Here is a 23,972-nt window from a genome sequence, read left to right on the forward strand (position 1 = left end):
ATTTTAGTTACTCTACAGTGTTATTATAAGGAATCACTCAAGAGGTAAAGTTTGTTGAATTGTATAGGGTGAGATAAACACTAAATATCAGTGGTTTTCCAAATACAGGCAGCCAATTGATTAGACTTTAAAAAACTCTTTTCAACTGATTATTTTTCTCAAAATTAAATTACCTGAAAGAGCCAGACACCAATGGCTCATGTTGCTAGTCCTAATCATTGCAGAGGCAAACATCTGAGGATCACAGTAGAAAATCAGCCAGGAAAAAAAGGTCAGAAATGGAGATAGAGCCCAAATGGCAAAATACCAGTCATGAATGAAAAAGCTTACGGACAGTCCCCAGGTCTTGAATTCAAGCCCCAGAAGGGTGGGGGGGGGAGAAAGGGAGAGAGATAAAGAGTGAACAAGAGAGAGAGACAGAGAGAGAGAGAGAGCCAAAAGAGACAGAAACAGAGACAGATAAAGAGAAACAGAGAGAGAGGGAGAGAGACAGAGACAGAGACAGAGAACACACAAGGTCCATTGCTGTTCCTCAGTTCAGAATTTCTGAGTATTTTGTATCCTTGTTAAAGAATTTCTACCAAATTCTCAGGTAATAATGTGACTTTAAGCCTGGCCTGTACTTTGATAAACATTGTCGTTTGCCACCATAAATGCTATCTATAGAGGGGAACCTTAAATATCTTACAGTCATTTACTTAAAAGTAAAATCTCAGGCTAACACCTGTAATCACAGTTACTCAAAAAGCTGAAATCTGAGGAACACAATTCAAAGCCAGCTTGGATACTATATATACATATATATACACACATATATATACACATACATATATATGTACATTATATGTGCACACATATATATATATATATGTATATATGGTGAGATTCTTATTTCCAGCTAACCACCAGAAGTGGGGCTCTGGCTCAAATGGTAAAGCATTAGCCTAGAACAAAGAAAAAGAAAGAAAGTAGACCAAAAATTATTAAGAAAAAATAAAAGGAATATAAATAAATAACCCTCCTCATTCACAAAACAAGCACAGGGATCTTGCCATGCCCTCAGTTACAGACCTAGGACTGGCATACATGCACACAAATAGAGTAAAAAAAAAATCTGAGTCTATCTGAGGTTGACTCTATTGGATTTACAGAAGAACCCTTATGAATTTTTAAGCACACTCAAGAGGAAGAGGCTCTGCTTCAGATGGTTACCACCAGGATGTACATGACCACCAGCCACAAGGCTTCAGAAAAATACAAAAAGCTACATATTTCTTGTCCTGAGAAAATTTCATTTGATTAGTTAGGAAAAGAGCCTGGGCTAAAATTACTGCTTTTTATATCTTCGTGATTTTGTTATGTAAACAGAAGGGATTACTTATATCTTACTGAGTAAGTCTATTTTGCAAACCATTTTCAGGGTGTGTTTAGTAAGCTGGTAGTAAAAATTTTATTGTATGTTTCAAGAAACAAGGTGGTATACAAAGAAGGTCAAGTTCAGTGTGGACATAAGAAAGAGATTATTGTGGGTACATTTCTTGTCTATAATAGAAAATGGAAGAACTTTAATTTATTTTATTATTATTATTTTTGCTAGTCCTGGGGCTTGAGCTCAGAGCCTGGCACTGTCCTTGGGCTTTCTCAAGGCTAGTGGTCTGCCACTTGAGCCACAGAACCACTTTTGGGGTTTTCTGTGTATGTGGTACTGAGGAATCAAACCCGGGGCTTCATGAATGCTAGGCAAGCACTCTACCACCAGGCCAAACTCCCAGCAGAACAACTTCATTTTAATGTGAATACAATTTATATCGTAGTTGTGAAATAGGATTTACTATATGATTTTTAAAAGCTCTTATTGTCTTCTTCTCCCCTCTTCTTTCTCCATCTTCTCCTCTTCCTCCTCCTCCTTTTCTTCTTTTTCTCCTCCCCTTTGCTTCTTTTTATCCTTATCCTCCTCTTTTCTTCTTTTCCTTCTCCTTATTATGGGGTTTAATAAAGATTGAACTCAGGTTATCATGATAATACTTTACCATATGAACCACATCCCCAGTAATTTTTACTTTTCCTTTGTTCTTCTTATAATGTATTTTGTGTTTGCCCAGACAGACCTAAGACCATGGTCTTCCTTCCCTATCTCCTAAGAAAGTGATTCCAGGTATGTACTATCAGGTCCAGTTCTCAAAATTTAGTTTAGGTAAGATTCACAGCAATTCTAGACTTGTTAGCTTTATTACTGTTATTGTTGTTTTTAGTGTTTGAAGTAAAGGACAGTGCCAATAGCGAGACAAGAATATTGTCCAGGGATAACATATTCTTATAGACTTTATTCTGTGTATTTATATTTCTATATACCTAAATAAATGGTTACCAAAACAAAATATTTATTGTGTAGTTCATCTCATTTTCTATGTATGTGGTGCCCAGGAATTGAACCTGGGTCTTTGTGCATGCTAGGCAAGCACTCTACCACTAGGCCAAACTCCCGGCCCCTGATCATTTTTTTTTTTTTTTTTTTGCCAGTCCTGGGCTTGAGCTCAGGGCCTGAGCACTGTCCTTGGACTTTCTCAAGGCTAGAGCTCTACCACTTGAGCCTCAGCACTACTTCCGGCTTTTTTCTATGTATGTGGTACCAAGGAATCGAACCCGGGTCTTCGTGCATGCTAGGCAAGCACTTTAACCACTAGGCCAAACTCCCGGCCCAGTTCATCTCACTTTTACATGGTGATCAATCTTTAGTTGAAACTTATGAATGAGACTTTTCATGAAGGATAAAAATGCCCAAGAGTCAACCAACTAAGATCTAATAGTGTAAAATATTCTAACCTATTGGTGAGGATAATGGACAAGCTATTTTAAAGATCAAATAAAATAATTTATATCAAAGTGTTTTTAAATTTAAAATGTAATAACAAAGGGTGTTGACATGGCATTCTGGCTTCAACAGGAGATAACATAGAAAATTAGGGAATGTAATGAGATCTTATTTATATTTTCATGATCCATGTGAGTCATTTGCTCTAAAGTATTTTTATTATTTTGTTTCAAGTCATTTGAAGTCACAAGTATTTTAGAATGTAGTTGCATTATTTCTTACACTCGCAGCAAATGTATTTTTGTAGTCACCTGTAATCAAACATAATCTCAAGTTAATGTTTGATTAACATTTATAAAATAAAAGCCTTCTCTTCAGAATTTATTAGTTACTTCCTGGAAAATACATAGACATTTTGAGACATTTTGAGCAGGAAAGACCTTGGAGATTAGACAGTTCACTGTCACATTTTTTTAAGTAATGTAACTGGGAAGAGATAAATTCAGTTGGTCTCTAAAAAGCTTGAGTAACTATCAGAACCCTAGAATTACTGTCTCTTGATTCTCCTTCCATAGTACTACAGAGATAATATGCTTGATTTTCTTTTATGACATGATATGCCATATTTTATGCCCCAAATTTTGTTGAAAATATCCCTCCCTGTCTGTGTTTCCTTTGTCTAACCTTCTGTGCTCTCTTTCCCATTCTCTGCCTTCTCCTGTTCCTAATATCTGTCTCATCCTTTCAACTCAAATCTACATTTACTTGTGGAGAGTTTTGCACCACAGTCTGGCCAAGGAAGAATTCCCCAGAAAATGCCCCTCTTTGACATTTCCTCTCTCTATCTAAACTGAGGGGATTTTCTTTCCCTCAGGCAAACCAACAACTAAGACAAGAAACTTGATTAGCAGGTAAAAGACAGAGATCCATTCAGTGGAAGGAAGGCTTTAATAACCTTGAGGTGATTTGAAGGTGACTTTCAGAGCTCTGAAGTCTATCTTTTAAAACCTATTATTGTGTAATTTCAGAATTGTAAGACCTGGTTTCGCTTTGGGAAAAAGATGGTAACAAGAGTGTGAATGAAATAACAACTTATCCTATTTGTTTCTTCCTTCCCTTACTACATTTAACGTGTGTGTGTGTGTGTGTGTGTGTGTGTGTGTGTGTGTGTGTGTGTGTTATATACCTGTCCTGGGCTTGAACTGAGGGCCTGGGTGCTATCCCTGAGCTTTTGTGCTCCGGGCTAGCACTCTACTACATCTCCACTTCTACGTTTTGTGATTAATTGGAGGTAATACTGTCTTTTGAGTTTTCTACTAGGGATGGCCTCATGTCTTGATCCTCAGGTCTCAGCCTCCTAAGAAGCTAGGATTGCAGGTGCCTGACTTTCTATCTTTTGCCTACTTAGAACTCTCAGACTCCAAGTAGAGTAATTGTAGCTCTGATCTCTCCTCAAGAGTGCCTCAGCCTTGTACTTCAATTAGTGAAACATGTCACTGGACTCAATGAAGTTTTCTCAGTATTGATAGTATCTTGGCGTGAATAACACTGTGCTCTGCAATTACCCCAGGACCACCTGTGCTTATGAGTGTATCCCTACGTAGTGTTGGTTCCTAACTTTGTCCATGATTCTCTGATTGGAGCTCCATCTACTCCCTCTATCCCTATTCCATCACACTTTGTTACTAGCTTGTCTGCCTATACCTCACTCAAGATTAGATTCTGGTGTAACCTCCTCATTCCTCCAGGCTGGAGATAAATGTCCTTATTTATACTTGCTGATCAATTTTCTCTATACCTTGTGCCTTTACTACATTTAAAAAATTCTGCTAATTTGTGCCTCTCTTCAAGGGAAGGCAACTCATCTGCTTTACCATCTCATCCCAGAATTTTGCTTTGTAACTATAAGTGCTCAAATAAATATTTGCCTGCTGAATTGAACAAAGAGGGATGGTGGCACTATAAATCAAGAAGACAACAGCTTGATTTATAAAAGAGGAAACAAATTAGAAAGAGACAAAGCTGAAGGAACATATTTTGGTAGTGAAATCAACCACCACTAGATTAATTATGGTCGTGCTATTGAAGAAGGCACAGTAGCAATATTAGTTATAAATTATTCTCTTATTATTGGTGGGGTGGATTAAAGTGCTTGGTTAAAAATATTCCTTCAGTGTTTTTCATTGTAGCTATTCTATCTAAGCACAGTTTCCTGAAAAAAATCAGAAGGACACATGGGGATCTAATGTTTCAGAGTTAGATATACAGGGCCCTAGATAGAAAGTACTTTCTATGCTAGAATACCAGCTGCTGTTGGAAAGAAGAATTGCTTAATGGGACTACAAGGTGAAGATTATCCAGCATAATAAAAGCTCAGAATCCTAGGTTGTTGTAGGAGAAGGAACATATCTTTCCAGATACTCTAAGGCTTTCTGCCTCGAATGGTGGCCATGAACTTTGAGGAAGTGAAGGTAGCAAGAGTAACACATAGCCATGACGATGTGTTCTATTTTCTTGTGAAATGAAGCAGGGCACATATCACTCACTTTAGTTTTACTACAAATAATTACTCATACTGAGGAATGATAGCTACCAGTGGTGGTTTTCTTTTCTTTTCTTTTCTTTTTCAGTTTAGATCTCAGTTCTCAGTCCTAGAGAAAGGGAAACCTGAATATACACTGGATTTTGTTATAAGCCTAAATTCTCTCCTGCATGTCTTACTATAATGCAGAGAGATACTGTTTAGATGAGGTTAGAAGAAATGTTCATGTCTCCAAGAAAAATGCAGAATAACCCATGCAATAATGCACAACTCATTATTTTATTGTAATGTAGGAAGATACATTTGAATATTAATTCTCTCTCTAGTCTAAATTTAACTGTATCATTTCTAAAATTTTCTTATGGAGATAATTCTATTCCTCCCACCTATTGGGAACAGAATGTAAGAGTGAAAAGAATGTTGTCCAACAGCAAATAATTATAGCAAATATCTACGTGTGAGAAGGTTGATGAAAAAAACAGTCTGGACTTCTGAGTTCTGAACTTTGTGTTTTGATGACACATCATTCTAGCATATATATGCCTGACTAATTATTTGTTTTAAGATCAATAATCTGAAGATTGCTGTCACCTTTTGTATTTTGATAATATAGTTGTATGAACACATGTTAACATCACATATCTGAGTCAGTAAGTTAATACATCAATGAATTTTCTGCATTAACTTCTGTTCTGACCTCTATTCATCTCTTTCTTGAGTGAAGTACCCAAAGTATAGAGACACACTAGTTTAAGCATCAAAAGACTTAAGGTTATTTTCTGCACTAGGTAAACTCTGGGATTAGCATATATTGTTACATCATTAAAATATCTAAAATATCTGTTTCTCAAGTCTAAAACAGAAGTATATCAATGAACAAGGTAATGGGATGTAATTGGAAGAACAAATGCACTGTGTTGTAAGAGGGCTGATAGCATATTAAAAATAAAATCTCCTTAATCTGTGTGTGTGTGTGTGTATGTACGTGTGTGTGTGTGTGTGTGTGTGTGTGTGCGTATGTGTATGATTCTAGTATAAGAAACATAGGAACATTTTATATTAATGCCTAATCATTCCATACAATTAAAGCAGAACTCAAAACCTAGGTCTTCTAAAATAAGACTATTATTTGTACAGAATTTTTCATGAGATATAATCAGTTTATGTCATGAATATGCATAATCTTTATTGTGTAGATATGTTTAAACACAAGGTTTTATATCTGTCATATTTATAATTATAGATAAAAGTACAAGCATAAATGTGTTTTTAATGTGTACACAAAGTTTATGTACACAAGATCAGAATGTGAATATTATCATGAACTTTGGTCACAGCACAATTTAATAGGAAACTAATTAAGTTGATGCACCAATGTTGGGAATTTTCTAGCTGAAAAGTGAAATTTTCAGGTTATCAAGGATGTGAACAATATATAAAAAGCATTACAACAACTGCCTGAATTTGTTTTGACTAATGTCTTATTTTTAGTTATTATACAAGGTGCTAAATTTGTTTTGTCAGTGCAGTGAAATTACATGTATTTTTCTGTTAGATATGGGGTATTGTACAGTTTCTAGTGAGTAAATTAAAACCTTATATGCTTTTTTCTATCTATTTTTGTTGGACAGGAACTGTGCTGCTTTGGCTTAAGGAAAAATAACTGTATTTTCTTCAATGTAACTTCAAACTTTGCATCTCAAGTTCACACTAAATTTTTTTTGCTATATTCTGTTATCTAATAATAGAGCAACTTTTTTAACAAGCATACAAAGTGAATATGAGCCTATCCTCTGAAAGAATAAGAATTTATTGTCTATTTTTAAATAGTACTTTATTACTTTTAAGATGTTGTAGAAAGGGCTTATGATTCAACAAAGCAGTCATCACATTCTTACCTCCCTCTCAACCCAAATTCTCCCCCAAATTTTTCTGGCTTCATAGAATATGTATTGAAAATTATGACTGTACCTCCTTTTAAATAAAATTATCAAAATTATTCATTATATGAAGTATTAGCATTCAAGACATGTGGAAAAAATATATTAGGATTAAATAACAAATTCAGCTATAAGAACTACATTCACTATGGTCAGAACACTGATATAATAATTGTAAAAACATTGCTCCTAAAAATCAACATAAAATAGAAGTAGTTTTGTAATATTTGTGACAAAAGTAAAATAATAAATAGACCAAAACAAAACCCCACATCAAATATTATAATGGAGTTTTTTTAAATTAAGTAGTTGTACAAAGGAATTGTCATTTGAATGTAGTTTTAAACAGACATTGAAAAAGAAGAAGTAATCACTTGAAGTCGGCATGTGTTCCATACAAAAAACTAATATGCAGTATATTAGCAAATTAATTTCCTTAAAATGCACAAATGAAGTTGACAACTCATATTCACTTTGAGACTGTATTTCAGTAAGTTCCTTCTGTAAATTTGTAAACACATAATGGGTCCAAATTCTGGTATGTTTTCTGTTTTTTCTCAGCTGCACAATCAAGCCAAACAAATTCGGATGGCTTGTGATAAAGAACTCTCTTAGTCTGTCTTTGGTCATGTTCCATAATCATGCAAAAAAGAGTAGGCAGCCTTTCAATCATGTGACCAACCTCTAGTTTGAGGATTCTTAAGGTGTTTGTTCACACAATGTTAGATAGATATGGATGGAAACAAGTTGTAATAAAGAGATTGTAGCACTGTAAAAAAAATCAACAAAATATACATCTCATTCAGGAAAAAAATACAAATTTAGAAAGAAAATAATGTTTAGTACTTTACAATTTAGGTAGAACATGATTTGATTCTTTCTGTAAACATATCAGGTGAACACATAAAATGGCTATTCAAATAGGGTAAGGAAGTTGTGGGTCAGAAGATTGAACTTAAAGGTTCACCTATTATTTCTTGGCTTTGTGACTATAGGGCAGTGGCTGGGGAATTTCTGATTCTCATTATAAGATATAAATGACACAAATGACATTTGCCCTCATGCCTTCAAAAATGACTATAAGAAATGGGAAAAGTAGACCCATAATTACATTTACAGGCGTTTGGATATATTTATTACATGTAAGTTTCCCTCTTGCCAAACGAATTGGATTTTCTTGTCAGGACATATATTTTCCATCATCTCAATTTCAAACAGAAGCTCTACAACCATTGCTAGGAAATGCTCCTGTTTTTTTTTTAATAATCTCTTATGCAAGACGAAATTGAAATGGGTGATTTTTAATTCCATAGCACCAATATCTTATAAAACCTTCTGACTGAGGGAGGGAGGGGAAACATTCTGGCTCACGCCTGTAATCCTAGGAGGCTGAGATCTGAGGATCAAGGTTCAAAGCCAGCCTGGGCACAAAAAGACCTGAGACTCTTATCTCCAATTAATCTCTACAAAATGGGAAGTAGGGCTTGTTTCAAGGTAGAGTGGTAGCCCATATATATACATATATATATATATGTATATATATATACTTTCTCAAGGCTAGAGCTCTACCACTTGAGCCTCAGCACCACTTCTGGCTTTTTTTTTTTACCAGGAATCAAACCCGGGTTTTCATGCATGCCAGGAAAGCATTCTACCAGCTAGGCCAAACTCACGGCCTACTCTGGTTCATTTTTTATGTTTTCATTTCTTATTTTTTTAATAATTTTTTATTGTAATTAATAAAAGGGTTACATGATATTTGCCAGATAGAAGGTGCATTAATTCACATACATTGATACCCTTTCACATGTCTTGGTACCCAACCCCCTCCCCCCCCACCACCCACCCCCCGTCTTGGTTTTCCCCCCTTCCCTATCAAATTTCAAATAACCAAATACAAATAAATTCAATATATCAGATAACAAAGTGAGATACTGTAACAATATGAGATACCCAAGAGACAGCAAAGGAGATGAAAGATAACATAGTACATTAAGGACAACAATCATTCATTATATGGCTTTTGTTTCAGTATCCTGGAGGTCCTTTCAATTAGCTTCATACTATATGGCCTTATATATCAAGGTTTTTCTCTATTGCAGATCTCTGCTAGTAGAGCCCAAGGTTTCTACTGGTTATGACAAATGTTAGCATTTCATTATAGATTTTATTGCTTTTGAAGAATTTCATTTCTAAATAGGCTCTAATAATTTTGTTGGGTTTAGTATTAAGGTTCTACTATTTTCTTCCCATTGGAGAATTTACAAACTGTTGAAAACCCTGTGACTATTTAATTAAAATTAAAGAGTTATTTAAACCTTTTATCTTTTTTTGTTGGTCATGGGGACTCTTCAGCTCAAGGCTGCCTCCCTAACCCTGCTACCCCTGGAACCACAGCCCCACTTCCCATTTTCTAGAGATTAATTGGAGATAAGAGTCTCAAGGTCTTTAGTGCCCAGACTGGCTTTAAACCATGATCCTCAAGTCTCAGCCTCCTGAGTAACTAGGATTACTCTCATGAGTCACCTTGCCCAGCAAATTAAACCTTTTATCTTTGTACTTAGACTAATATTAAAACAAATATGATCTCACAAAGTTACTCCTGTAGTCTAGAAATAGATTTGTCTAGTCAAATCTCTTGCTTATTCTAAAGGCCTCAATTACTTCGTTATACATATTAATAAAATTTTACTTGAAGTCTACCCTGTAACTCTATATCCCACTATTTATGTCTCTAACTGAATATTTTTCTGAAATAATGAGAACAGAAATTCTTACGTTAATCCTCAAATCTTCACCCTGTGTCAGCCTGTTGGTCAGTATGACTTTCACTGTTTATTTTTTCAAAGAGTAAAGTATGGTACCTGGTCCAAATTCATGCTTCATCTTAGCTCAGATTCCAACTCTAAGGCCTAAGGTAACCCATCCCTTGAACTTCCTTCTCACTCCCCCAAGAGCCCTGAAAATACATAGTCACCCCAGTTGATATCACCCTTTCCTCTTCTGAGTCCCACAAATATTAGCAGAGCTGTTTTTGACCTCCTTCTTATAGGCAAATTTGCTCTTTCTGAATTGAATCTGTTCTTTTTCTTTGGTGCCAGTCCTAGGCATTGTCCCTGAGCTTTGTATACTCAAGGCTAATGTTCTACCATGTCTGGCATTTTGGTGGTTAGTTAAATTTCCAATAAATGTCTCCTGGACTTTCCTGTCCAAGCTCACTAATCATGATCCTGAGATCTCAGTCTCCTAGGTAGCTAGTATTACAGGCATGAACCACCAAGGCCCTTTCATCCCCTTTACTTTTTATGTCAACTACCCTCTCTGGAAATAATAAAGTAAAAATAAAAATCAAACAAAAACCTTTGTGTTTCTGGCTTTATATTGTTATGTTTAAAACAACTTCTTTCATAGCACATATGAGATCATTCAACAGATAATACCCATCAATGTGTCTGCACCAGCCATAACATAACTACCTACCTCTTTCAGAACTGACTTCTTTACCAGAGTCAGCCAGCATCTTTGCTTTTTAATTTTGTATACATATGCTTCCTGATTTGATCTCTTTCTGTAAAGTTAACTTTAATTCACTTAAAAATCGTAACTGTAAAAACATGTAAACAGCAATCACCAGAGTATAAAATCAGGTTCTCCCTGATGTGCTGATGGATACTCAGCTAATTACTTCATCATTGTCTTAGTAGTATTTAACAGTGACAGAAACCTTGACACAAGGCTTTGTCTGAGGAATCAGGAGATTTGAAAGCACACAATGTGGAACGTAGAGTAATAATTTTGGAAGTGATTCAGAAAGTTCAATCATTGAAAAGTGAGTATTAAAAAGAAGAATGAGAAGACAGAGAGACAGGTAAAAGTGAAACGTGAAGGAAGGATATAGTGTGGGGACACAAACACACAAACATACCAACTCATTCCGAAGTGGGACATCTGTGTTTCAAGCAGAAAATATATCACAGGCTCCCAATAGAAAAATATTCAAATTTAAAATGGGGTTTCTTTAAGGCAAGACAAAGAGTTATCTGGAAAAGCCATAACTAAGTCATAAAGCTTTCAGTTTGTTTCTCTAAAGAATAAAGACTTAAGTAGTCAGCTACCAAACTATGGCCTCCTGAAGCAAAAATTCCAAATTTCTAGACATACTCTAAGCATTGTATGTTTATATTACATTTCTCATAATATATACTTTATGTTAAGTATCTTCTTAATTCCTAAAGTATTACTGTTTTCCCAATCTGTGTGGTAGTCTTTATTGGAATACATTCATTTTTTCTTAAAGTATATATTTTCTTAAAGTATACATTTCTTTCATTATAAAGAAGGAAGAATATTAGTTTAATGATTGAAGATCTTCTTAATCAAAATGTTTTCATACTGTCCTAATCCAGTCAATGGTAGGTTTAGTGAAAATACAAGCAGAAAATGAAAAGATTGACAGGACAGAATGAGTAGCTTAAGTGAATCAGATATGGCATGAATGTAAATATAGACCAAGGAAAGTTAGAGAAATAATATGCATAAAATGAAATAGTAGGTTTTCAAAGTAAGATTATTTCTTTGGCTGAATTCAGTCTGAGAAACTATCGAGTGTGCCAGTAGAGTTCCTCACCATATGTTAACTAAAGATCTGGTCTTCAATAGAAGTTCTTAGTTAAATGGAATACAATCTGGTCTCCCATCAGAGGATAGTTTCAGGGTATGGGTTTAGATAAAATTGCTGAGGAAAGAAGGATTACAGGAGATAAGAATCTCAAGGACTTTCTACCCAGGATGGCTTCCAACCATGATCTTCAGATCTCAGCCTCCTGAGTTGCTAGGATTACAGGTCTGAGCCACTGATGCCAGGCTTCATTTTCTTTATAAATAAAATGAATTTCAGGCCCCAACAAAATGGGGCTCCATCCTCATCTAATCCCCCGAGGAACTTGTCCACATAAAAAATTAGTCAACAGTGAACACAGTATGTTCCTAATTGTGGTTCAGATGGTGTTCAAAAACTGCAGTGGGTTGATGTCAGGGTGAATTTTTTCCATGAAAGAGCTGTGTCTTAGGGATGCAGTAAAACTTGAATAGGGAACAGGGAGAATTAATCAGAAGACAGACATTTCAATGCACAAGTGGGCACAATAAACAGTAAACCAATCTCAGGTTGTCTGCTCACAGACAAACCCCAGGAGAGGTTTCTTTTCAAACTCCTTGGCACCCTTTTTTACCTGATGGCACATTCGAAATAACCATTAACCCTTTTATACTGAGGAAGGCTGTGGTTTACAATTGTTTATGTTGAAATGCAGCCTGCTGTCAGCACTGTTCTGTTTCCAAGTTAGGAAATGTGGAAAGATGATGACATCAGAGTTCAGAGAAGATGTACTCACTTTTCAGATTTGTTTTTCCAAATGTGCTGCAGTGCTGGTAGGATTTTATTATTACTATTATTTTGCTTTTATTTTTCTTTATACTTGGTAAATTTAATGAGCTGTCTCTAAGTAATGGGGCTGCTTTATTCCCACTGCTATCATTCTATTCCAAATCTTTATCAGTGCATGACAGTATTACTGACTTTGGTCTTTCCACATATTGAGTTCTGACTTTTTATTAGGCTCTGAGTTGAGAGCTGGAAATGAACAGTGAGTAAGATGAAGCTTATAGTCCAGCCCTTTAGAGAGTCACCCCCTTTTTGGAGTCTTCATCAACCAGCTTTTCAACACATCTTATTGTGTTTTTTTTTGTTTTTTTTTTTTTGCCCCAAAGACTAAACTTTGGCTCCAATTTTAGGCCATATAAGTCTCAATTCCAAAGTACCAATAGGTTTTAGAGTGTCATTCTCCAGTACTCATCCTCTCTGTTTTGTCTCACATGACATATTTTGTTACACCCTTGTTCTTCAGTCATCCCTCACCTCCCAAGTAATCAGAATACAGGCCTGTGCTATGATGCCTACCTTAAACTTCTATGCATGTCCAGAATGTTTACTCAGGGAACATTATCTTTCGGTGAACATTAAGGTTTTAGTTTCTATCAGGCCTTGCGGTTGTATTCTCCCCTATTTATCTAAATTTTGCTCGCCCTAAATCCAGCTCCATCTAGGAAATGATTATTTATCATTTAGTTCATTATTTTTGCTCTGATTGAAGTATGTGACTATTTATATAGTTAAAGACATGATTTACCACATATATCTCTGCTAATATTTTTTCTGTAATTTTATTCTGTGTACCCAGTAAACTATCAAACTCTGCACCTTAGTGCCAAGGAAAGCTTAAAGATATTGGTTTAATAAGTCTCCATCAATATTTGTGTTAAATATATATAACCAGGAAGTTTGTCTTCTTTACAATTAGAAGAAATAAAACGAGGAAATAAGTGAACTTCTGCAAAAGCTGGTTGTTGGTGGAATCTGATTTAGATAAGTACTGTTTCCACTAAGCCTTGTTTCCTATTGTCCTACATGTCTCTAGAGTCAGGGCCCAACATCTCATAGGTGCAACAACTTCTTTTAATGGGAGATATAGAATGAAGCAGTTATGGCTACAGCTTATCCTATGGATCAGCTATAGCCAAAGGTGAGTAATAGAGCACAGATGTTCCCCTTTTCATAAAAACTATGGAGTGGGATACATTGTAAAATCAAGAAAAATATCAGAAGCAAGTAATTCTTTTGAAATCACTTTTGCATTGATGGTGAGAGATAATTGCATTCCCAGAGTTGATGGCTTGGCTAAATCTTTGTGATTTAGAAATTTAGAATCAACACCAGTTCTGAAGGCTCACTCTCTCAGCCAGACCAGAGGAGGAGATTTATTTGGTTTGGCAAACTACTCCTTTTCCTTCATTAGTGAAGTTGGCCTCTTGCAGATGACATTTTCATAACTAATGGTGATACCACTTTTCCTATCAATAAAGATGTGATTTACAATATTTAATCTAGCTGAAAGGAATAAAAAATAGAAGTCTGTAGAGAAGAGAAATAAAATTATAATAAAATGGCACACTCCCCAAGGTTTTCATAATATGTTGAGTATTAAGCTGGCACTCAGCCTTATTTATGGCATATGAAGCTCCATCAATCAAAAGAATGGCAAACCAAGCTTTCTGAGACTCTTAGTAAGGCATTTGACTTAGTAGGTCCTAAAGATGTCATTGAATAGCAAGCATGGTATTTGATCTATTCCAATTCTTCTGTTGCCCCATATATGACTGCTGTTAAACCTAAAATACTGTTTATGCTTTCTGTTTTCTGTTACGCTTTTGTACGATTACTTAAATTCCACTTTTAACCCACCTGTTACTATGCTTTACATCATCATGTAAAGTTCTCATTTGGTTACATAGCATTCGGTTTTAATTAGTAAGAGAATTCTCTGATGTTTTCTGTATAGATAACTGCTCTTTGAAGGAGGTAGACTTACAGGAAATTATAGTGTGTCTTCTCACTAGCTCAGAAATGCTGGAATTCGATTTAAATCTTTTCTTGGTGAACTGTAAACTCTTCCCCTTTGCTCAGCATTCAAACTTGAGTGGGCTTTAGTGTTCATTCAACACTACCATTGTACATCCTCTTCAGCAAAATGTTCTGTTTACATAGACTCTGAAAAGCTAAAGACATGCCACTGCCTAATTAGCAAACACTGGAAACATACCTCATGCTTTTAACCATGAAGAGTGGGACATTAACTGTAGTATACTTTCATTCATTCTGAACTGACACATAGAGGTCTTATCTCTTTCCTGTTTCTCCCATAATCAGACTTTACATGTTCCTGTCCCAACTTCCCAAGTACTAGGATTACAGACCCACCACTTATTTTTATTTTACTTTATTTATTTTCTTGTATTTATCAAAAAGTTGAGTTTTTGCTTGTGATTAGGGCATGTTCTTCTTTTTATCATGTAAAATAGAATTCTTCACAAATCGTGTGTGTGTGTGTGTGTGTGTGTGTGTGTGTGTGTGCTGGTTCTGGGGATTGAACTCTGGGCCTAGACAGTGTTCCTGAGCTTCTGAGCTTCTTTTGCTCAAACCTAGCACTCTTCCACTTGAGCCACAGCTCCATTTCTAGCTTTTTGTGTGTGTGTGAGTTCTAAGAGAGAAGTGTCTCACAGATGTTTTGGCCCAGGAAGATTTCAAACCCTGATCCTCAGTTATCAGCTTCCTTCTTCTTCCTTCCTCAGTAAGTTTACAGGCCAGGGCCATTGGTGCTCCGCTTCCTTCCTTTTTTCCCTTACATTACTATTGTATTAAGGGAAAATTTGTGAAGACATGACATTAAGATCCTCTCTCTCTCTCTCTCTCTCTCTCTCTCTCTCTCTCTCTCTCTCTCTCTCTCTCTCTCTCTCTCTCTCTCTCTCTCATCTCTGTCCTCTTTATTTTTGGTACTGTGTTCAGTGAACTCTCTCTTCTCATTGAGGCTGCAGTTTGTCTGCTGAATTACTGCTTTGTATTCAGCCTGGGACCATGGAGTATTTCCAGTGTATTTATTTTCTGTTCCTGAGCTGAATGCTGGGTGCTTCTTTGTCCTGATGTTTCTGCAAGGGAGTTTAGAGTTAGGGGGAGGAGGTAGAGGGGCAGGAATGCCAATAAGGCTTTCTGTATCCTCCAGAGGATGTGCATGAACGTCTTTACCATTGCTTCATTCTGGGTTCTCCTCTCTGCTGTCCTTGCTCTTAATTGGATCTTACTCTAGAGAAAACAACTTTGTTAATGGGATGGTTAAAGAAAATGAGAGGTGGAAGTTGGCTGTGTTCAGTTCTGGCAACTTACCCTCCTTGGGAATAAAAAGGTCTCAGATGCCTGATTGGGAAGGGATTCCACTTTCTTGATCATGAGGAAATACCATTTCCTTTTTTACCTGTTTCTTTTCCTCCCTCCCTGCAAAAAGTGGAAGATTATTTTCCACTTTTTTCTCATAGGTATATATATATATATATATATATATATATAGTTTGTTCAGTAAAGATGAGTTACTGATCAGCGATTTGTTTATTCATTTCTTTATTTATTTTCACATATATTTGTCAAATGTGTGTTAAACACAAATTTGTTTCTAGTACTGTACATTTATTTCCATTGACTGATTTTTATTATTTTATTTATGGAAATGTTAAATGGGACAAATAATGTCTTTATTTAGGTCTACATTCCCATTGAGGAAATAAGACCATAAGCATATATGTCAATATACAAAATAATAATAGTATATGCTAAAAGATAAAATTTGAAAGAAATATCATGTAGAAATAAAATTATAAAGCGGGTACTTTGGATAAAGAATACAAATAAACACCTTAAAGTGGTAATATTTTATCAGAGACCTAAAACCTGGTTATAAAAGCTTGTTAGTACTATTTATTTTTACCAATTTAATGAAATCAAACATGTATAATTAAATTTACCATGTAAAATATTTATTATTGTGATTATTAGTAAAAAGACATGAGTCACGTAACTGTTAGCACAGTCCAGATTTAGAACATTCTCATTATCCCCTAAAAATCCTTTATGACCATTTTTAGTCAATTTGAAATTTTACCCAAACCCAGAGCAACTACCAGTCAACCTACTTCCTGTTTTTAGGCATTTGCTTCCCCCATTTTTTTTACATCAAATTGAATTATAGAATACATGGGTCTTTTATATTTGGCTTTTCCACTTGACATAATATTTTTCAGGTTTGTTCATACTAGAATTATCTGTAAGCAGTTTGCTGTCTTTTTTTTACTGAACATTTCTGTTGATAGATATGTCCTATTATGTGTAATTTCTTACACATAATGTTCTTACTCAACAGTCTGGTGTCTCCAAACTGTGGCTTTACAAACCATGTTGAGTGGATAGTTAGAGTTACCTACATGTGGACACATATATTTTATTCACTCTTGTAGTTAAAGAGAACTGGAATTTCTGGGTGACATTGTGCATTTATTTGTACTTTTTAAAGAAACTTCCATGTTGCTCTACAGAATAGTTGTACAATTTCACTTTCTTATTAACAATATATAACAGTCATTTGTTCTCAGTAGCTTGACCAACATTTATTATTTGCTTGTTTGGTATAGCCAGCAAGTTTGTATATATATAACTGTGATATTCATTTTCATTTACCTAATTTTCAGTGCTGATCATCCTTCTATGAGTTACTTACTAACTACTTTTATATCATTTTTTATTTTATTTTTTATTGTCAGGGTAATGTATATAGGGGTTACAGTTACATTCGCCAGGTAGTAGGTGCATTACTTCTCATACATTGATATGCCTTCTCATGTTTTTGTCCCCATTTCCCTCCCCCATCCCCTCATCTTGTTTTCCCTCATATGAAAGCGTATTATTTGAATATTTTGACCATTTTGAGTGTTATTTGATACTCTTTTGAAGTGTTAAGGTTAATCTTGCATCTCATTAAATCCAACTTATCAGTTTTTGTAAAATGAATTATACTTTTGGTATCTAAAACATTTTGTCTACCATGGGGTTGTAAGATTTACTCAAAATGTTTTTTTCCATTCTCTAAAATTTGTGTAGCTTTAGTATTTTATGTTTAGGTCTATGATCAATTTTATACCAGGTTCTGTGTATAGTATGTGATAAGTTTTAAGTAACCTTTTTTAATGTGGATATATAAATGGTCAATGTCATTTGTAGAAAAGACTGTCTATAGAATATCTCTAGCACCCTTCAAAGGTTATTTTTAATTAGTTTCTTAGATTTTATTATAAAGAAATAATCTTTAAATGAAAGACATGGAATTCATAAAAAGAAAAGAAAATCATTTTAACCAGAATAATCAGAACTAGATCCAGAGATTCTGGGGTAAGCAAAGATTTTTGAAGAAGAATGAGATTAATCTTGCACAAATATGGCAAGAACAGAAAAGAAGGAAACTCCAGAGAACTTAGTTCATTTGCCCATTTGTTTACCCTCAGGTACAATGATACAATAGAAAAAAAATAGAGAATGATTTAGGAAAATATTTATAAGTAACCTTCCCTGAAGAGAGACTAAAGGCAATATTTCTTTTTTCTTTTTGGCCAGTCTTGGGCCTTGAACTCAGGGCCTGGGCACTGTCCTTGGACTTTCTCAATGCTAGCGCTCTACCACTTGAGCCACAGCACCATTTTTGGCTTTTTTCTATGTATGTGGTACAGAGCGATCAAATCTGGGTCTTCATGCATGCTATACAAGCACTCTACCACTAGGCCAAACTCCCGGCCCCTGAAGAAAATATTTCTAGAAAAAAGAAATCAATACCGAGTTTTCAACAGTCTAGTAAAGGTTTATTCATGTTGGTTACAAGGAAAAACACATGTTTGAGGATGAGAAAATGAAATGTGCAAACATAGAGAGACACCTGGGTGCATAGAAAGTTCAGAAACTCAAGTTGAAGCTTAAATTGAATTGTTATGATGAAAGCACAATGCATGAACTTGAGCACAGAGGTACCCCTGGGAAATGTCAGGGTGTTTTTGTTTTTTGTTTTTTAGAAAAAGATGACCACTTTACCTGGCACACATGAAGATTGTAAAGAAAATCATGGTACACAGATCTGGAAAAGTTCTCATGGATTAGTTTTAAGTCATCTTAAATATCAAATCTATGTGTGTGAATTAGACTGGATTCGGCAATATAATCTTATAGCTCATGGTGGTATAGTTTTACTCAAGTGTTTTCATGGGGGGACATCTGAGTTCAGCAGCAGCATCCAAAAGCCTTCAGCACTGTGTGTTAATTGACATGGAGCTCACACAGTGAGTGCACAACAGAAAAGTTCTAAAGAAATGGTCCCCAAAGATTTGTGGCTAGTCGGCTTAAGGTGGCAAGGGTGAATAAGGAGTCAAGAATGCCACTGAAGTTCCAAATTTGTAAATAACCAAGAATTAAGGGAGTGTAAGATCTATCTGAGTTGAAAAGATGATAAATTAGTTTGTGTCTAAGTTGACATCAAATACCTACCAAACATTTTCTGCTAGCAGAAAATGAGATAAATTTCGTGGGTATAAACAGTATTGAACATTAGATTGGGAGTCCTACTCAGGAGTAGAAGGAGGAATGGTACTTTACAATAAAATAAGTATGGCTAAGAAGTATAAAAATATATGGGTTTCACTGTGGTTGTGTAGGGAAATTATTAACTGGAAATCAAATCATATTGAAAGGTAGAGAGAAAATGAATAGATTTGTGAAACAAATGTCCTAAGGATGCTATGCCTTTCAAGTTTCAGTGATGGAACTCAAGGAAGCTTAGATTATTTAGGTACTTTGTCTTGTATCTGTCTAGGTTAGTGAAGGTGGTACAGGCCTTTTCTTTAACCCTTCCAAAGAGACACTCACATTACAGCAATTACCAGATTTTAGAGACAGAAGAGAGTAAGACTTCCTTTTACTAGTGGAATTATGAAGAAATACAAAACAGTTTTATGCTACCCTCTTTTCATTTACTTAGGACAATCAAATGAAAATGACAAATGAAACAAAGAGACTTATGTTCCTTAAAGTACAGGAAACAAAGCCATTTGATTTAAAGGAGGAAAAATTAATCAGGAATACTAGTCAAACTCTCTTCCCTTCCTTTCTCATCCCCTTGCTGTTTTTTTGATTTGTATTTCCTTGTCAGCATTTCTCTCCATGAATCGATTCCTTTCCATTCGGTACGAGTGTTTTTTAAGCAAACAGAGAAACTTACTCTTTGCAGGTGAAAGATAATCACATTGAATATTACACAGCACCTGAAGTACAGGCAGCCAAATGCAATATCCTGACAGATGTTGTCTTAGATTGACTGAGCTCTCCACACACTCTGGTTAGCCATCTTCTCTCATGGGCAGCTCCATCCCAAAAGGTCTTTTCACATGTCTGGGATTGGCTCAGAGGAGCAACCTGTTACACACAAAATACAATTGAGTTTAAGGAGGAGGAAGTTAAAACCCAACTTGCCTACATTTGCTTTCATATCTACTCCAGTTGACAAGATGTTGGCCTTAATTTATGATGTTCATAATAAAGATGTCTTTCCTCAGAGCTCTTTTGGTTTTGCCAACATGACAGAAAAATGTCTTGATACACATAGGCACACTCACAATCACGTTTGTCTCTTGAACTTCCAGAATTATATTTTTGTGATGGGGAAAAACAAATCAAAATGTAAGAAGTGAAAAGAGAAAAATCAATACATTATAAGACTGCATCCAAATGTGAAGAAAGAAAAAAAATCCTTTTTTCACTTTTATGTTTTGTCCTCTCTTCCTTCCTCCCTGGTTCTTCCTCTACCTCCCTCTTCCAAATTCCTTCTTTCCTTCTTTTCTTTAGTTTACCAATGTACATTATTATTGTTGAGACCCTTGCTACATGTCGAGGCTACCAAAAGGACAAAGCAAAGTGAGGTTTTCAATCTCTTATACATTCCTTCTACTTAACAGAGGCCGCAGGAGTTGGAGAAATTAGAAATAACATTGGGAGAAGATATCCTTCATTACAGAGTGTGGTGTGCTTTTGGAATAGAAAGTTCTACAGGAAAGCTTAATTTGAGATATCAGGTTGACCCTGGCCTTTAAAAGAGGGTAGGTATTCATCCAAAGATCAAGCAGAAAGAGTATTTGTCACATGGGTTACAGAGGTTGCCTGAGAAGAATGAACACATCGTAGGTAGGATGCCAGCTGTATGTCAACATGAAAACTACAAACTTGATTCACCTGGATGCATTCAATCACTTCTAAGTTTTGCATGAACATGTCACTAAGACTTAGTATTTTCTTCCTTTTGTCATCATGGGGCAAAACACATGTAGGCATCCACCAACATGAAGTGATGCATGGCTTATAGGTCTGACTTAACTGGCACACAAAAGTGCTCCATTGGTATTTGTAAAAATCATTCATTTCAATAATGCTAATTGAAGGCTAATGGCCTGGAACCATTTCCCACAGTACCTCAGTTTTGCATAATCTCATTTCAAAGCTACTGAAATAAAACCACTGTGAACTAAAACTCTGCTTCTTTGCATTTCTGTGAAATTTCCATGCTAGAAATTGCAAGAATGTACAGTGAAGCCTTTGTGAATGTCATTACTTTAAAGGAGATGTAGGGGATGGAATAGATGTCTTACTTTAAAATGCATGGAACTTAAAAAATACGTTCATGCAAACCTTGCTTCTTTTTCCTCACTCCCTAAATACATCACCTATCTTCCCCTCTTGGCATCTCCTCACTGGATCATTTGCCCAAATCAGTGTTGTCATATTCCAGAGCTCTTTCATTTGCATTCACTGCAAGGACCTAGGTTAATTCAATATCCACAGCATTACAATGCATCATGAAGGGAAAAGCACTATTATTATTTATTATGATGTTTCAAGTTTACACATTATCTGTGAGAGGTTTCAATTGTCAGCACCATTCCAATGTGCAGTAATCATCCAGCTACTTAACTTATGGGCATGCCAGCTCTCCAAGACAGAACAAGAAAACCAAGATACTCGGCCACAACTCCAAAGAGAATAATCCCTTCACTTCTGACCATTTTCTTTTTTTTATTGAGAAGAGAAATAACATAGTATATTAAGAATATCAATTACATAATATAAAGCTCTTGTTTCCATATCCTGGAGATCCTTCCATTTAGCCTCATCCTATATGGCTTTATGTACCTAGGTTTTCAGCTATTGTAATCCTTTGCTAGGTGAGTCCAAGGTTTATACTAATTACCACAAATGAAGGAAAACATTGAGTCTATGTTCCTTTGTGCTCCTGACCATTTTCTTATACATATTTAAAAGCATCAAGAAACCTATTTCTTTGTTTCATCCTCATTCATTGAGTATGTATTAGAAATGATGTACCTCTATATTCTGATCTTTGTTATTTCCTGCGAGCATGTTTCTGGCACTCTCACAACAATAATATAAAGCAAATTGATCTATATTTTTCTAAACAATCTATCTACCAGTCCTTTAGTCTTAATTTATGATCTCACAATATCTCCCGGTAGAAGATTTTTTTTTGTCTGAAAATGATCATAATAAAAACAATGGTTAAAAACTACAATGGGGGAGAGATTTTAATCAGAAAGAAAGTCTATTGCAACAAGGAGAATGTGCTGATCTCACAATCTATAATTATCTCCAAATCAAAATGATAAAGAAATTTTTGTAGTGTAATGAAAGCATGAGTAGAGATAAACAGAATCTTTCCAAAGGAAGCTGGCCTCACAAGGGGAAATGACCAGAGGGATTCTAACAATGACAACAACTGCAACAACAGCTGGTTCTCATCAGCTAGTTTCTTGGAGAAATTAATGGGGAATATAGTCCACCTTTTAGTGCTTGATCACTCTTAGGAAAAACAGAAATAAATATTTCTCTAGAATTATGATGGTCACACCTGTAATTTCACTTGTGTTGGAGGCATAGGAGGTAGAAACCAGGCAAAAACTGAAAACCCTAACCAAAATAGTAAGTAAAGCAAAATAGGGGTAAGATAGAAATCACATAACAAGGCTGAGAATCTGAGTTCAACCCCCCTGTACCAAGAAACAAAAGAGAGAATCCTGAATAAAGATGGTTAGGACAAAGCAGAGATACAAAATGGATAAGCAGGGACCACTGATTATTATTCCTCCAAAATTTGAATAACAGTCATATACAAAAAGTTCAGACTGGTGACCAAAGAATAGAACTTACTGTGCTTGCCAGAAAAAGAATTCAGTGACGCAATTTTAATTCCTCCTAGAGTCCAATTCCTTCTAATACTTCAAGGCACATGAAAGAATCTTGCCAGTCTTTCTTGTGAGTCAGATGAATTTTAGCCGAAATAGGATTCCCACAGAGATGAAAGAAACCTAAGGTTGGATAATTACTGTCTGCTTCAAGTTGGTGAGATATAAGATCTGTGAGGCCAGATCTATGCCTATTAGTACATGCCTCATGAAGAATGGTTTAATGAACGGATGGATAGGAGAGAACAACAGGAAGACTTGGGCTGGGCAGGATAGTGTTGTGCTTTTGCTTTTTCCCAGAAGTGAAAATTTCTAAATATGTCTAATGGTGATAATGACCAACAGGTACAGTCTAAAATTCACTCTCCAAAAGATATAAATCTCCCAAATTGGAACTATCTTAGGGACAGTATAACTAGTGAATTTAAACTGAAGAAGTATTCTTAAAAATTCATTCCATTGTCACTGTCATGCAGCTACTTTCCCTGATCTTTGGATTTTTTTTTTTACCAGTCCTGGGCTTGGACTCAGGCCTGAGCACTGTCCTTGGTCTTTATCTCAAGGTTAGAGCTCTCCCACCTGAGCCTCACCATCATTCCTGTTTTGTTTTGTTTTTTTTCTATGTATGTGGTATGGAGGAATCGAACCCAGGTCTTCATGCATGCTAGGCAAGCACTCTACCACTAGGCCAAACTCCTGGCCTACACCTGACCTTTTTTTTTATAAGTTCTTTATCAACTAGAAGCATGCATAAAGTGTAAAGGAAGAGGATTGATTTTCAGAAAGCAGTTTTCTATTTGTGTGTGTGTGTGTGTGAGAGAGAGAGAGAGAGAGAGAGAGAGAGAGAGAGAGAGAGAGAGAGAGAGAGAGAGAGAGAGAGAGAGAGAGAGAGAGAAACATATTCCCATACCAGACATGGGGCTTGAACTCTGTACCTGGGTGTTGTCCCTGAAAT

The 23,972-nt window shown here is 35.6% G+C and overlaps 1 protein-coding gene across 2 annotated transcripts in view; it reads left to right on the forward strand.

Moving 5' to 3' along the window:
• Lsamp (limbic system associated membrane protein) overlaps window positions 1-23,972 on the forward strand; it is a 623,669-nt gene that overhangs the window by 6,260 nt on the left and 593,437 nt on the right. The gene's annotated exons all lie outside the window — the stretch shown is intronic.

Source organism: Megascapheus bottae, chromosome 1, assembly GCF_031878675.1.
Source record: "Megascapheus bottae isolate mThoBot1 chromosome 1, mThoBot2.hap1, whole genome shotgun sequence".
NCBI lineage: Eukaryota > Metazoa > Chordata > Mammalia > Rodentia > Geomyidae > Megascapheus > Megascapheus bottae.